Below are 16,803 nucleotides of genomic sequence, written 5' to 3'. Positions count from 1 at the left end.
AGTTGAGCATATGAAGCAGCTGTTTGCCTGCTCCTGTGATTTGAGACCAGCGTGGTGATAAACAGTCTGACATAAACGGAGCAGCAGTGGATTCCAGCAGGGTTCATGGCAGATATGTCTCCAGTAACACATCAGATGGGGGATGAGCAATTTACTGAAGAGTCAGAGCTTGGGCTCTGACACTGAGATATCAATCACATGTGATTTGTATTGAGAGGTGTTTGCTTTCTTCCTGCAGATAAAATATCTCCTGTATTTGACTTGAGAGCTTTGCACGTAAACCTGCTCTGCAGCCTAAATGGGGTCACAGGCTTTTACCTTCTTCTTTGTCATGAAAAGAATATTTAAAATATATTCGCATATCCATTACAAGAAGTGTATTTCTATATACTTTCTATGTGCTTATGCACATAAAATACTTTTAAATCTCAAGGTGGGTACATTGTGGCCTTTTTTGTGTTTCATGAAACACAATGAGAAACGTTTGTTGTTAAACCTGCTGCTTCTTTAACCATCCCAGCTCTGAGATGTTCTGTTTCAAACCTCAGTTATTGTTCCAAGACTGGAAACTGGATCTGAATGTAAAGGACAGCTCAGATGTTTGGTCTCTCTATATCCACATGAAGCTGTCATATTGTTATGCTGAAAATTTAGTGGGATTAAATTCATGTTTTTCAGGGCTATTTCTGCTTAGAACTGAGAAAGTTTTTGGTTTTTTTTTTTTATACGACGTTATTGCAATTCTTATTTTTTCACTGCAAATAATTGATTTTGCATTTTGTGTTTTTTGTTTTATGTAGATGTTTAATGTTTTATCTGTGTAACAAGTTAGAGAGTCATCAAGCCCTAGCAGAGGCTTCCCAGGGAGGTGGTGGGAGTCCCCATCCCTGGAGGTATTTAAAAGACAGGTGGATGAGGTACTTCAGGGTGTGGTTTAGTGGCAGATACATATGATTGGACTTGATGATCTGAGAGGTCTTTTCCAGCCTCGTGATTCTGTGATTCTATGAGTTGAAGCACAAGGCATTCTCTTAATCTCTTCAGCTGTGGAAAAGAGAAGCTGTTACATTACTAGATTTGCTGTAGAGAACACTGCCATCCATATTGGAGCAAAGACAATAAAAGAGTTACTCTAAATTGTAAAAGATAAGGTAGATTTCATTGACACAAAATCTAGTCATTGGAATTGTTATACAATAGCAATTAAAAAGCACTATAATGAATCAAGTCTGAATCCAAGACTGCTAGCAAGGCTAGTTGCATGAGGGAAATACCCTGTGAAGGAAAGGTAAGTGAAAAGAAGAGACTCTCCTATGACTTGATAGACAGACCTGTAGAACATGCAGCATGAGCAGAGCTTTCTGAAAGCTGCAGCAGTTTGACCGTGTGCCGTGGAGGAGTCCAGGTGAGGGAGAAAATCTGTATAAATGTTTGAGATACTAGACTTAAAAGTGAATTTGTAATACCTTCTGCTCTTCACCTCATTCAACATGATGTATTATCAAAGTCAAAAGCATATAAACCGGTGTGGCATGTTTGAGATGAAGATTTCTGTCCCTCTTGATCTTTCTCTTAGGACATGTTTTCCTTATGGTCCCCGTTCCCCTGTGTGCTCATATGCACCAATAACGAATATGGAACTTTGAGCTCTCCAGCATTTCTGCCACTTTCAGAGGTCTCTGAACTGAACCCTTCAGGGTGTTCCCAAAGGACTTGGGCACTCTGAAACCCTCTTCATAGGAAGACACTATCTCTCTTTGTTGTTGTTCTAATCTGGTCTATTCCATTGTTCACACAAGAGCTTTATCTGCTTTTGTGCCCCAGAGACAGTGGATGAAGGCAGTTTTTCTGCAGCAGCCCCCACTTCCACCCACCCCTGTTATCTCTTTAAGACCCTGAGGACTTCTACTTATTTTCTTTTCATGTATTGTGCTCATTATCTTGACTTCATCCCATTAATTACTGCCACACATCTTCGTTTGAATGTTGTAGTATGAAAATGGAACGTAGAAAAATGTTGTGGGTCTGATCACAAACCTGCTTGGTTAAATGTAATCATTCCATCTGATTTTCAGTGGATTTAGAAGTATAGAGATGTGGATTTAGAATTATATAAAATATATAATTATGTATAGGTGCTCAGGGATCTGATTTAGCAGTGGGCAGGTACAGTTGGACTCGATGATCTTAAAGGTTTTTTCCAATCAAATGATTCCATGATTCTATAGGTGATTGTTTGCCTTGGAAATAACTTCAGCTGAAAAAAAAAGGTAGTGAAAAGGCTTCCTGAAAAAGTTATAATGTTAATTTCTGAACCAATTCTGAAGTTTTGTGCCAGTATATCCCTGGAGGCTGGATAGCTAAAGGAGCTTTGGATTAGCTGACTGAAACTAATGGCATTAAATCAATTGCTACAGGAATATATTTAAGCTGAGCATTAGCGATCCAGGAGCTGGATGGCAGAATGATGGAGCACTGGCCTGGGACGCCAGGGGCTGGACTGCGTTCTTGGCTCAGCCAGGAACACGCTGGGCGACCTCAGGAAAGTCACTTTACTTACTTTTGCCTTATTAAAAAGTTCCATGTGGAAAGTGCTCTGAACCCTTGTGCTGTCAAGTGCTGCCTCACCTTCCTGCGCAGCCACGGAGGTGAAACGCATTAAACGTTGGGCGGAGTGAAGTGGTGACTGCCTGTGCCTAAAGAACCTTCCACGGGAACTCCTCGAGGCTCCTGACAAATCTCTATTGCTGTAACGACCTCATGCAAGAACTGGAAGGAACATGAAGGTGTCTAAAGGTCTTTTGAGTCTTACAAATAGCCCTTTATGGTGAGAAGAGTGGTTTAATAATGATATATCATACAACGTGAGGTAAAACTGAAAGGACGTATCGAGTGGGTTTCTGCAGTTTATCCTGCTTAGTGTATTAATCAGCCAAGGAATATGGAGAGCACTGGTCTGCTGTCTTAGAGAGCAATTTTATTGATAGGTACCGCTGAGAAAGCTCATGTACTTCTTACCTATTTTTTTTTATAGATCAGAGTTCATCCATCAGTAGGGAGATCAGTATCCTATCAGATACCTGCACGGTATCAGGTGTGAAGAGGCAGGATTTGGGGCTACAGTAGAAGGAACGCTCAGGGAGAACTAAGCAAGGTTCAGTTTTTGACATCAGCTGCACTTGGTCTCTTTTCACTGGGAAGGTAAGAGTGAGGTGAATGAATGATTCTGTGATTCTGTGAATGTTTTAATCAATGATGCAACAAAGGCCATGCTTATTAAATTTTCAGAGAGCGCCACCCCAGGCAGCTTCAGGCTTGTTGGAAAAAAAAAAAAAAAAAAATTCTAGGAACTTGTTAATTTAGATAACTGGACTCAAAATGGAATGGAATCGAATAAGGATGAATATGAGGTGTGGAACTTGTGCAGTGGTAGCCAGCTGTGCCAGGTGAGAATAAGCCGGGTGACGGGTCTGCAAGGGAGGATCTGGCATCTTCCTGAGCATCACTAGTGAAAACACTTAAACACCATCCAGCCGTTGTGCGAAGTACAAGCACTCACTGGGTGCGAAAGAAGAAACTGCAAGATAAGTGAAGGCATCCCAGTGCAATCCCGTGTCTGTTCTTGGCACTGCACTTCATGGAGGATGAAACCAGGAAACAGCAAGTGTAAAACAATGAGAACAACTGCACCAGTGAAGATTTAATGACATGGTGTTATTTCGTTTTGAGAGTAAGGAAGGCAGAGGTGCTATATGTTAATTGCCTTCAAATTCAGAAGAGGCTTCTGCAAAGATAGGGAGAAATTTTTCTCCATGTCCAAGTGGATGAAACACAAAGTAATGAGCTAAACCTAAAGAAACCAATTTAGATTAGACATCAAGTTTCTGACAGTGCGAGTTATTCAGTGTGAGAACAGATTCTGTGCTCTCCCCAGACCATCTTTGTAACTGGAAATGTTAAAGAACAGATTAGACTGGTGTCTGTATAGTTGATTTAGCACAAAAGAAGCCATTCTGTCCCCAGTCCTGCTTTTCTTTGGGGAGAGCAGACCAGGATGTGGAACAGCTACTTGGGTTGTAGGGTCTGGGGCTTCCATTCATTCCAGCTGATTTATTTTCTGATGCACATTGTCCTCTACTTCTGTTGCGAACTCCATGTGATTTATATACAGCCAGTCTGTGATAGTTTCGTTAGGAGGGCAATGTAAATAAAGGTGGTGAGGAAAATATATTAATGTTTGTAAAGTACTTTATGAGCCTCAGCTGAAAGGCAGTATATAAGAACCAACATTATTATGGGAAATCGATGAATAAAATAATAAACGAAATTGAATCAAAAATGAAACACCCCCCCAGAAAGTGCTATACTTTGCACATAAACCCCATAAAATACGTATTAACCGTAAATAATAACAGCTCACTTTCAGGAGTTGGTGGGTTTTTTTTGAAACTAATTAAGTCTTTTTCGTTTACCAAAGTTCAAACAATTAATCACAGACCTAAGTAATCAAAAGTAAAGTTTATTTCTTATTACCTATTCATATTGCAATCCTAGCATTTGAGATGATTACATGCTATATATAAACACATACCTACTATGTAATCATTGAAAGTGCTGCAAACAGCGCAATAGGCAGCTCCAAATGAGCATCATATGCAGGGCACAGCACAATAACAGCGTTCCAGAGCATGGCACATCCTAGGAAAGTCTAATCTGGTCCTGAGGTGACTTTGACTTCTTCATTAGTGATCTTGAAGGTCCCTTCCAACTATTTAAGGTCCGCAACCCAAACTATTCTATGATTAGTGAGATAGAGGCAACTGATTACGGTGAACTCTCTTCCCTTGCATCAAATAAGGGATCATCTTGTCCTCAAGGTCTGGGGTTTTATTCATTGAAGGAAGAAACATGTTTTGAAGAAGATGGTGCTCTTAAAGCAGCTGCAACCGATTGACCACCCCTGAATCCAATGGCGTTGTTTCTGTTGGTGTTACTTCATCATTTCTTTTTTTAAGATGACCTATTCCATTTTATAGTAAGTAAATCTGAATTTCCCATTTCTGGAATGGAAGTTGTTTCTCTGATACTCTGTCCTGCACCGCTTGAACAGTTACAAAAGCGATAAAGATGCAGAAGAGTTAATAGAAGAACTTTTTTAGCTGGAAAATTAAGGAATAGTTCAGGCAACAGGGTCTGAAGGAAAAAATAAAGTACATAGTTTAAAATTTAGTCAAGAGCCAACCTTTGTTTGTTCATTACTGTGCAAAGTATCTATAAAGATACGTAACACTGGGAACAGAAGCCCTGTGCCCAGCCTGTTTATTTCCTTTCAGACGTGCCCTCTGTCTGACACCAATCCAGCCGTTCCTGGAGACAGATCCCGACGCAGCAGCGACTTGAGGAGGCCGTCAGGAGGGGGTCACAGAGGTAGCTTATGAAAGGAATTAATTAGAGTTAATAATGTATTCTACATTTACAAGTCCTTTCATCTAAGGCTCTGGGAGCAATTTATAAACACTGCTGCGCTGCTGCAACAGAAGGAGAATGGTTATTGCATGGGATTCTCAGGGGCACCCAAGTCCTCCTGATGTGTGGAGGCGCTAGGCACCTAATGATCAAGCCATGTGAGAAAGACAGACTTCAGCACCTGAATTTTGATGAATTTATAAGTGTTTTGATGCTTTCAGTGCCTCACAATTGACTTTGTTAAAGGAGATACAAGCGCAGTGAGCGTGGTTCTTTTCTTTCACCCAGCTGGGAGCTGTTGGCACCGACAGAGCTTAAACCCACAATGTGCTGAATGTCTTCATAAAATAATCAGTTGGAAATGGAGATATCTGGCACCTGCATCACCTTATGGCATTTATCGAGTCAGAGTAAGGCCTGGGAATAAAACGTACAAGAAGTCACATAATTGTGACAAAGAATCAAGACTAGAACCATGCCTGGAGTTTGCATCAAAACTGTGTCCTGCAGGTACAGATTAGTAACATCCAGGGAAGGGCTTAGAGACAGACACAAACCATTGAGCTTTTAGGGTTAAGTAAAGAAACCAAATGCAAAGCATGGGCTGCTTAGGCTTTTTCATGCCAAGAAACAACATCACTCAGAATATTTGACCATGTAAAAAGACAAAAAGGATTGAAGCGGAAGTACCTGGTATTGTCAAGAAATAATGCTGTTTGCAACAGTATTGTAAAAGGAAGTGAAAAAGGAGAACAGCTAGAATTTGTTTACTTTGGTTTCTAACCTTAATTAGAATATAAATAAATTACAAATTATAAGATAAAATTTATTATGTTGGTGAGTACAGGATCAGATAAACCATTTTGCTTATGTCTCCTTATTCCTTAGACACCTCCTGGAGGACGTGGAGAACTGTCAGCACTGCTGTGAGATGGTCTTTTGCCCTGTTGCCTGGGAAGGTGCAGGTCAGTTCTATGTCCTTATCAAAGAAAGCTGAAAGATGTTATTGTAAATGAAAATTCATTTGTAAGCCTTGGTGGCTGCAGCCTGAACCCAAGGCAGTGGCCCCCAGTGGCCTCAAGCTGCATCAGGGGAGGCTTAGATTGGATACTAGGAAAAACTTCAGGATTATCAGGCACTGGACTGGGCTGCCCAGGGCAGTGGTGCAGTCACCAGTCCTGGAGAGATTCAAAAAGCGTGTAGACATGGCAATTTGTGGCAGGCAATGTGGACCTGGGCTGTTGATTGGACAGGATGAGCTTAGAGGTCTTTCCTAAACTTTACGATTCTATGTGTGGAAGCACTGACAAAACATAAATTGGTTGAAAGCTGTTGGGACTAGGTTCAAGAGCCACTGGCAAGCTAAGAGGGGCTGCTAGAGCAAAGGAGACTGAGGCAGTTCACAACACCAGCTCTGCAGCAGTTTAAATTGTTTTGCTGATGAACTCTCCACATTTAAGCCTGGATCTTGTTGGGGTTCAGATCTCAGCAGCTGGGTCTCTGTGTATGTTTCAGGACAATGGCACAGATAGATACTTTGCACCTAAAATGAAGGATTTTACGATCATACATCTAAGAGTTCATTTCATCATGAGTCCTAAACCAAGAGCTGTTACAATGCTCATCTGCAAGGTGGGTTTCTTCAACCAATATCTTATCACTAGGGGGAAAAGGAGAATTGTCTTGTGAATGAAACAGAACAACAATTCAAGGGGCTCTTTCTTGGGGCTGTACAGAACCATGACTGGATCACCAGTTTTTGGTTATAAATTCATTTGCTTTGGTTAAAATCATAATCTCTCTGGGAACTGCGGGAGCACAACTGAGTTCTCAGCTTGTGGAAACAGGCAGAGGAGGTCCATGCTGTCTGGGGAGGCTTCCCAAAAGTCTGTGTAACTTAGTGAACTACAGTAAAACTTCTTGGCAATATTTGGTGTTAGGCACTTTATATAAGTACAGCTTCTCAGAACTGATGGTTTTATGGTTTCAAATAGTTCACTGGGATGCAATTTGGCTGGTTCAACAGCTCTTGGCTCAGGGCTTTACTGTGTTACATCATGTTTGTACCAGTTCTTGCTTTTTGGCATTTAGCTGTAGTTTTTGTCCTCTATTCAGTTAAGAATAGCAGGAAATTGTCAAGTTTTAAGTAGTAATGAATCAGCATCATTGTCTGCAAACTTGGAAGTTGCTGACCACTGCCTCAAACAGGACAGTCTCTTCAGGAGAGTGAGTGGTTCTCAGGCATCTTCACACTCAGGCAGAGACCAGATTTGGCTTCTCATTTGCCCTGTAGGTTGGAGCAGAGATGACCCGTGCGCTGATCAGAAGGAAATGTGGGGCAAAGGCTTTGGGTCTTCAGCATTTCCTTCTTTATCTCATTGTGAATCTGAATACTCATCGTGACTCTGACACAGGTGTTGGTGGATTTTTTTTGTGATTCCCAGTGATGATTATAAATAAGCATAACAACACCTCGATTTGCCTCTGTTTTTACTGTCAGGTGAAAGGATTGGAATTTGCTAAGACCTCTTCAGGAGTTGATTTATGCAGAGAACGCAATCAAAATTGCTTGAATATGGCAGTGTTCATCTATTATTCTGGTGTTAGGACCTGATACAAGCCCCACTATTACCTTTCAGTAACAATGGGGGAATTAACTGTGGTTTCTTAAAGTAAGATGCTGTTTATCTGTGTGTTCCGTTTGACTTAAATATTGTCCAATCTCAAACAAACCCGAGGAGGTTGTTCTTGGAATCATGGAATGGTTTGTGTTGGAAGGGACCTCAAAGCCTCACAGAATAGTTTGGTTTGGAAGAGACCTCAAAGCCCATCCAGTCCCACCCCTGCCCTGGGCAGGGACACCTCCCACTGGGTCAGGGGCTCCAAGCCCCATCCAACCTGGCCTTGAACCCCTCCAGGGATGGGGCAGCCACCCCTGCTCTGGGCAGCCTGGGCCAGGGCCTCCCCACCCTCACAGCAAAACATTTCTGCCTAAGATCTCATCTCAATCTCCCCTCTTGCAGCTCAAAACCATTCGCCTCATCCTGCCCACACACTCCCTGATCCAGAGCCCCTCCCCAGCTTTCCTGGAGCCCCTTTCAGCACTGGAAGATGCTCTGGGGTCTCCCTGAGCACATCTGAAAGAGGATCATAGACTCTTCTCTTTTGAGATCCAGTACAAGGAACTAAACCCCTCTACTTACTCACTAAAGCATCTTTACCAGCAGATGGTGCTGGCGGTTTCTCCAGTCACAGTGGTGCCACATGGTCCCAACATCTGAAAAAAAGCAATGTTTTATGACAGCAGCAGGAATTACTTCTCTTTGTGAATCTACATCCTGTCAAAGAACTTAGGTTAGGCCTTGCTGAAGTGCTGTCATTTCCATTTAAGCTAAAGGTGCTCTGTGGCAGTCAGCTCTGCAAAGGGTCTCACCTCGTCAACAAGAATTCCACACGCGTGTGAGATGAGCACAGAAGCTGCTGAAACAAAAGATGCTTGTTAAACACAGCAAGGGGCAGCTGCAGAAGGCTGATGCTACATGCTTCAAAAACAAGGCTTCAAGGTGCACAGATGAAGTGCGAACTCTTACTAGGAGCGACTGCTGCCTGTGCCAACTCGTGTGCTTTCACAGAACCACAGCATCCTTGTACCGAGGTGGGTGCTGGTCTCCTCTCCCAAGTGACAGGCGATAGGATGAGAGGGAATGGCCTCAGCTGTGCCAGGGAAGGTTCAGATTAGACATCAGGAAAAATCTCTTCACCCACAGGGTTCTCAGGCCCTGGGTGAGGCTGCCCAGGGAGGTGGTGGAGTCCCCGTCCCTGAGGGGTTCAAAGGGCGTGTGGATGTGGCACTTCTGGATGTGCTTTAGCAGGCGTAACGGTGTTGGGCTGATGATTGGACTGGATGAGCTTAGAGGGCTTTTCCAACCTCAATGATTGTGTGATTCTAACAGCACTGAATTTACTTGGGATCTGTTTAAACGACAGGTCGATGAGGCGCTCAGGGATCTGCTTTAGTATTGAACTGCTACGGTTGGTCTCAAAGGTCTTTTCCATTCAAGTGATTCTATGATTACACAACGATTACACAATGGTGAAACATTTTGAACAAGGTATTGGTCATGGACCAAAGAAACACTCAGTTTTTCCAGCTGTGGGAGCTGCCAAAAGAGTCGAGTTAGTAGCGTGCAAGGGCCTGGCCTGAGCATAACTCTCTGGCACCGTACAGCAGCCGAGCCTTTGGGTGTTCAGGCTCTGCTTGAAATTCTTTTTAAAACTTGTCAGATGGCAATTGTTTAGAGGAATTGACTAAAGAAATCACAATGATGCTTTTGATGTTCCTTCAGGCAACACAACATTTTGGCTTGCAGGACTGAGGAAAATTGGAACGTTTAAGAACTTAATTTTCAAATGAATAGTTTGAATTTCTCTTTTGGCGCAGACACTAATATATGCACTCCGTGTGTGCCAAATTGAAGTATTCTGCATGTCAGAACATCGTTGCTAACCTTGGGAAAGGGGACCCCTTTTCAGAGAAGGGCTCTAGGGAGTTAGTTGTTGTTGGAGAATTCTCCGTATTTCAGCAGTGTTGTGTATGGTGTTGGAAGGCCACCAGCGACAGTGGTTCATCATCTGGCTGGATCATGGGACCCAGATTCTTGAAGGAGCAGTACCATCCACTCTGGGAAGTATGAATGACAAAAATCCTTGACCGTAGGGAAGATCTGAAGTGTTGACATCAAGATGCTATTGACATTCCTTCCTTTCTTACACGACCTCATTGCATGGAAGGGGCTGACCTACGGTGAGGCAAAACTGGAAAACTGTTGTTGAAAGTTGTTTAGTATTTGCTGAATCTGTTGTTCAGTGTTTCTGCTGGACAGTGGATGTACACTTCCTGATGCTTGATGCAGGGACAATATGGAAGTCAGAGCAAGTCCACCCTGCTCTTGAAAATCTTAGTTCATGCTCTGTCCTTTGAAATCCAAACAGGTTTCACTACCCTGTCGTGTTTCATCTCAATATCTACTCTGTCATTAAAACACTGATTTCTTATTTCTTCTGTACTGAAAATTACACTGTTCTCATGGAAACTGCCATGGCTGCTGGAGAAGACGACATCTCATCTTCTAAACCTTTGTAAGTGGATATTAGTGGCATTATATGACTTCAATGTAAAATAAACAGGAGTCCTTGGAAGAAAAAAACTGCTTTCACAGATATAGCATGAACCTGGATTTGGGTGGCTGAGAGACATAGTTTGGCTATATTTTCTAGAGGCAAGTGTGCAATACAGTTTTGTTTCTATCAGAATGTGTGTTATGAGTTTACTAAAACTAAAGGCAGAGCAAGATGTGGGAAAGCATTTCTACACTGGCTGTAATTTGGGCATCGAAAAATAATCATGGAATGGTTTGGGTTGGAAGGGACCTCAAAGCCCATCCAGTTTCCAGTCCCACCCCTGCCATGGGCAGGGACACCTCCCACTGGATCAGGGGCTCCAAGCCCCATCCAGCCTGGCCTTGAACCCCTCCAGGGATGGGGCAGCCACCCCTGCTCTGGGCAGCCTGGGCCAGGGCCTCCCCACCTGCACAGGAAAACATTTCTTCCTACGATCTCATCTCAATCTCCTCTCCTGCAGCTCAAAACCCTTCCCCTCAACCTCTCCCTGCTCTCCCTGATCAAGAGGCCTCCCCAACAGGTTCCTTCTGTAGCCTAATGTTTGTGTTTTGAGTCCTTTCTTGAATATGCTGGTAGGGGTTTTTTTCTGTGTTTGGTAAGGTTACTGTTTCACTGTAATTCTGTACATGAAAAAGTACTTAGAAGCATCTGCTCTGAATTTGTTTATTTAATTTATGATTGAATGCTTTTCTTTTTGTGGTGAACATAGCAACTTGCATTGACCTCATTTATTCTACTGAAAAATGTAAGTACTTTAATTACAGCACTGCCTTCTTCCTCAGATCATTTTAAGATGATGTGGTTTCAATTTGTATAGTCTCTCACATTGTACGTGTTGTTATATTCAGCTTATTAGCATCTGCACCACTTCACAGTGCTACACGATGCTATGAGACAACCAGGTTATGAGCGCAGAATTCAGCAGAACAGGTTTCAATCTCCTTACCCTTAGAAACAGGGCTGCAGGTACCAGGGAGACACATTGCTCCTCGTTCTTTCAGGCTTTTTGTCTTTCATACTTGCACTTCATCTTTCTTGCAGACCCCAGCAGAGCAGACTCGCAAAGTAGTTGTAAACAGGGCTTATCCTTCCTTCTTATATCAAACAGCAGTTTGTGCAAAACATGAGGTTTCCGCTGCAAGAAAGTAGGATTTTTGGTGTGGTTCAGGTCACACCTGACACAGCTGTAGTCACCAGGCACCTCTGTCCAACAGGACGTTGTTGAGCCCTTTCTGCTCGTTGGGAGCATCAACAAGGGGTCAGAGCCAGGGGCTGGGGTGCTCCTTGGCATAGGTGGATCACAGGCGTTTGCGGCTCCCAAGTGCAGTGACTGGCAGCTGAGCCCAGCCAGCAGCTCCTCTGCTTCTCCTGGTGAAGGCACAGCCAGTTCATCAATTACTCCAGAGGAGCTGAAGAGCCCTTCTGCCCGGTTCCTCCATCCTCCTCATCCCAGAGCACCTTTTAGCTCCAGTGCCTGCCAATTTAGACAAGTAGTTGTGCATCTTGGAGGAGATGAGACTGAAGATTTATAGTGTGAGCTATCAAATGATGAAAGGGGTGGCAGCGGTTCCTCCTCCTCGCTGTTTTGTGAAATCTAATCTTGCACTTCAGTCTTTGAGAGCAGTCTGCTTTGTTCCACATCAACCACGATGGTTTGTGTGCAAATCAACTTGTTGCTGATGCAAGAAAAATGGATCAAACGTATTTGTTTCAGATGGAACAGATTTAATTCCAGGTTCAGTCTTTGAACCGACCTTGTGCTATTGAGGACAAAAATATGAAGCAGGGCAGCAAAGAAGGTGATACTCTAGGTACAATTTGCACCTGATACACATGAATTGGTATCAAATGCTTGTATGACAAATGAAGTGTTAGTAACTGGGTGCCTCCCTCGTGGCTCTCAGAGCCATGAATTCCCATTAACTGCCCGCACGCTGTGGCCATGTATGCATTTCCTAATTTGTGAGGAGCTGCCTTGCTTCTTTGTCCCATATTTTTTAGGTGCATCATGAAATTAGAGGCTTAACAAAAGAGCATGAGAATATATTTTTAAATATCAGAAAATACAGCCCCAGTAGCAAACCTTTCTGAGACTATTTATTTCTTTATAGCTAAGGTCTGCACCCTGTGTGTGTTTTGCAGCGGCTGCTTGTAACGGGAAAAAAAAAATTTATATAGATAATGCAGCAGTGCAGAGTTTGTAGGAGCAGATATGCTGGAAAGTAAACCAAGGAAGAAAGTATTTCCTTACACCATTCCCTGTCTATTTTCACTTACAACTGAATGGAGGTAAATTCTCTTTTTCTTCCCCGTAAATTTAATTCCTGCTTTTATGTTTCCATTTTAACGTAGAATTAGAACATTAATAATTACCCAAATTACCCATGTCTGTCTAACTGTCAGTGTCCTCTCAGAGCACCACCACAGGACATCAGAAGGAGAAAATGAACTATTTTTAGATGTGGAATTTCTGTATCCTAACAGAATACAATGAAAAGATTATTGCTGATGAAGATTACTGAGTCATACTTTATATTTGAGTAAGCCCACATGCCTACTATCTCTTTTTTTCCCCAATAGGGATGGAAACAGGACAATTAATTTAGTAAGTCTTTTTTTCATTACATGACAAACCTGCAGGTAGGATAATCCAGGTTTAGTTCATATTCTGTAAAACTGATAACAGCATGAATCCCATTCTTTCCTCGGAGTGCACAGTTGCACTCATAGTTATTACTCATCAAGTGGTTCGTTAGCTTACAGAAGCCTTTACAAATACCTTCTCCCTCCCTGCAGAGCCAGGTCGAGTGGGTACAACTCGGGCACACGGGAGCCTTTCGCACCCACCAGCGGGTGTCCAGCCCTCTCCTGCAAGCAAGAGCATCGCTCGCCTGGGGAAACGATTGTCCCTGCCAGAGCCTGTCACGATGCCACATTCACAGGCCACCAACTAGCAGTTTTCCAATCTCTTCTCTTCGTTTTTCTTCCACTGACAGCCTGCCCCCTATCAGATATGGGCTGTTAGGCAAGGGCAGGGCGCTGCTTCGATGCCTCTGTGATCAGAGTTACAGTGCACGCTCCTGATTTTTAGAAACCACAGCCATCCTTAATTTCAACTGAGGTCTGTGGGTGCCTTGGGAAACCAGAGCCTGCGTGCACTCATGACAGACAACAAAGTCAGCATAGAATCATAGAATTCCAGGTTGGAAGGGACCTCAGAGATCATCTGGTCACCTTTTAGGTGATCAATAGTTTAAATGAGATGACCCAGCACCCAGTCAAGCTGAGCCTTAGAAGTGTCCAGTAGAGGACTCCACCACTGCCCTGAGAAGATTATTCCAGTGTCTCACTGTTCCCATGGTGAAATATTTTCTTCTGGAATCTAATTGGAATCTCTCCAAGAGAAACTTGTACCCATTACCCCTTGTCTTTTCCAGGTGAGTCCTCAGTAACAAGGGAGTCTCCATCCTCTTGACAGACACCCTTTAAGTACTGGCACGTGGTAGTGAGGTCTCCCTAAGCCTTCTCCTCTCAAGCCTGAATAAACTTGGTTCTCTCGCCCTTACTTCACATGGTATGGTGTTGTCTGTTAGTACCTCCCGCTGCTTCTTGAGTAGGAGCACAGATTATATGACTTGGGCCAATGCAACCTTTCCTATCACCTTTTTCTTTCCCTACGTAAAACCAGCCTTTTTAGAACAGGGGGCTTTTCCCTCAGAAAGTAACTTGTTCCACATCTGTGTTTGCGCAGTGATCACCGCTGCACTGGAGTAGATACGAAACTCTTTGTAGCTCAGTGAAAAGCTATTTCAAAGTCATTCCTGGTTCCACAGATGCTTTAAACATGCATTTTGATCGGCTAAAAATATAGCTGCTTTGACTAAAACCAGTGTCTGGGATGGTTTTATTTTCTTTTGGTTTGTTTGTTCAGTTGAAAATAGGTACGCTGGCGTTTGGAAAAGGGTCTGAAGGCACTCAGAGTTTTTTAATAGCAAGCAAAATTCTCATTAACAGGCAATTTTAAAAAGCAATAACATTAATTTTTTTGGACTATTAAGCATATAGAGTGTTTATATTTCCAGCAAAGTATGAACTAATGGAATATAAAATCTGTCATGCACTAGTGCCGCAGCATCACAACGTAATGTGTGCGTGGCTGATTGCAATTCAGCCTTTTGACAGGATTATACATGATCAAAGCTTCTGGAGTGAGAAATATGTAACAAATGTTTGAAACCAATTTTAATGTTTGTTTGTCTTGCCTCTTTTTCTTTCAAATCAAAGCTTGTTTCTTGTTAATGTGTTAAACTAAAAAACCTTCCAAGCTACAGGCAGGCGTGTTGGGTGTCACATCTGCTCAGTACACAGACAGCTCAGGTTTTTTGCCTTAGGTGAGCGCTCCTGGTAGGATTAACCACGTCAGCCTGAAAATATCTCCTTTTTTGATGTCTAGGTAACAGATCAGTGTTGGGTCATGGAGAGGCAAAGCCCTATTCTTTAAAGGGAGGTTCCGGATAGTGGGACAGAACTTCCCACTCCGACATGTGGCCATGCTACCACCGGGAAGGAGAGCTGTGCTCATCCACGAGGACTTGACTTTGCACACTTACCTTCCACTACCTGTGAGTTCTCTGACTACTAATTCACTCTAGAAAAGTCTGTTACATGGTTATCCATAACTATCAGGACATCTCAAGCTGCCCTAGATCCCACAGGACTCTTTCAGGTGTTAGCTTAACGATTTAAAGTCCCTAAAATTCTTCTGAATGTTTATGTCCACAGGCAGGATTGTGATGTTGAACGAAATTCCCTACTTTTGAAAACAACTATTAATGAGATGATACTGATCTCCTTATCAATTGTTAATCAGTATCCAAAAAAGACCCAGGAAATCAAGAGCAGGCTTTTGGTTTTGATATGGAATTCGTTAAAAAAATCTCACTCTCTTGCTTTTCCTAGGACTTGGTATGAATTTGATGTCACTGAAATAACGTGCAATATTGAGTAACGTTCTGGAGGGGCTGGTACACAATGTTTGTTAATGGTTTGCACATGAACAGGGGGCTTCATGAAGGTCAGAATACATTCCTTTCTGTGAATACTTTCCCAATCACATTAATTTTTTCAACAAAAAAAGTAAACTTGCATTCTGCTTGCTGCTGCTTTATCTTCGACCAAAACGCACAAAGCAGAAATTTCAACTTATCTATGCAATTCCTGTTTCTTATTATCATAGAATCACAGAATGGTTTGGGTTGGAAGGGACCTCAAAGCCCATCCAGTCCTGCCCCTGCCATGGGCAGGGACACCTCCCACTGGATCAGGGGCTCCAAGCTCCATCCAACCTGGACTTGAACCCCTCCAGGGATGGGGCAGCCAAGATTTTTCTAAGCCATATGTGTCATGGCCTCACCACCCTCACAAGAAAACGTTTCTTCCTAAAATCTCACCTCGATCTCATCTCTTTCACCTTAAAAACTCGGTTATAGACGTCACTGTGCAGAGGTTCTTTCAAAGTTTGCAGGTGCAGTGCTCGGTGCTGTTCCACCACGCACCTCACTTAGAGCTGGGCTCACTGCCTTTCCTCAGTGTCTCTCATCTTGCACAGATGCTTTCACACAATTGGCAGATGTGGCCAAGGAAAGACTCAGAATCAAACTCAGAAGGAAACCTGCTTGGAAGTGATATTAATAGAAAAAACCAGAGAGGAACAATTCCAGTAACTTTACTTCCTTGAAGAGATAACACTTGCTGACTTGAAAAATTTCAAAAGCAAAATAAATATTATTGTAAGAGATATGAAAAAAACCCAGCATCTCCCCTTCTCTCCCTTCTTCCCCCTTGTAAGAAAGGCCAGGTTGGATGGGCCTTGGGCAGCCTGATCCAGTGGGAGGTATCCCTTCCCATCCCAGGAGGGTTGGAACCGGATGATCTTTAAGGTCCCTTCCAACCCAAACTATTCTGTGATTCTATGAAAAGCTTATGAGTCAAATAGGTAAACTGAGGCACGCATCTTATGAAGCAGCATTATTTATTTATTTATTCATTTATTCATGACTGCAATTACAGGAGTGACTATTTCTGATGAGAAGAAAACTGCTCAACCTTTGTCAAAACCCGAAGAAGTTTGTCTCCTGTTTTTTTCAGGGCAAGACC

General features: G+C 42.8%; 1 protein-coding gene across 1 annotated transcript in view; it reads left to right on the top strand.

Moving 5' to 3' along the window:
• The window catches only part of DUSP19 (dual specificity phosphatase 19), a 501,898-nt gene that overhangs the window by 61,050 nt on the left and 424,045 nt on the right, over positions 1–16,803 (top strand). The window lies entirely within an intron of this gene.

This window comes from Phaenicophaeus curvirostris, chromosome 7, assembly GCF_032191515.1.
Source record: "Phaenicophaeus curvirostris isolate KB17595 chromosome 7, BPBGC_Pcur_1.0, whole genome shotgun sequence".
Taxonomy (NCBI): domain Eukaryota; kingdom Metazoa; phylum Chordata; class Aves; order Cuculiformes; family Cuculidae; genus Phaenicophaeus; species Phaenicophaeus curvirostris.
This window is presented reverse-complemented; position numbering and strand designations above follow the sequence as displayed.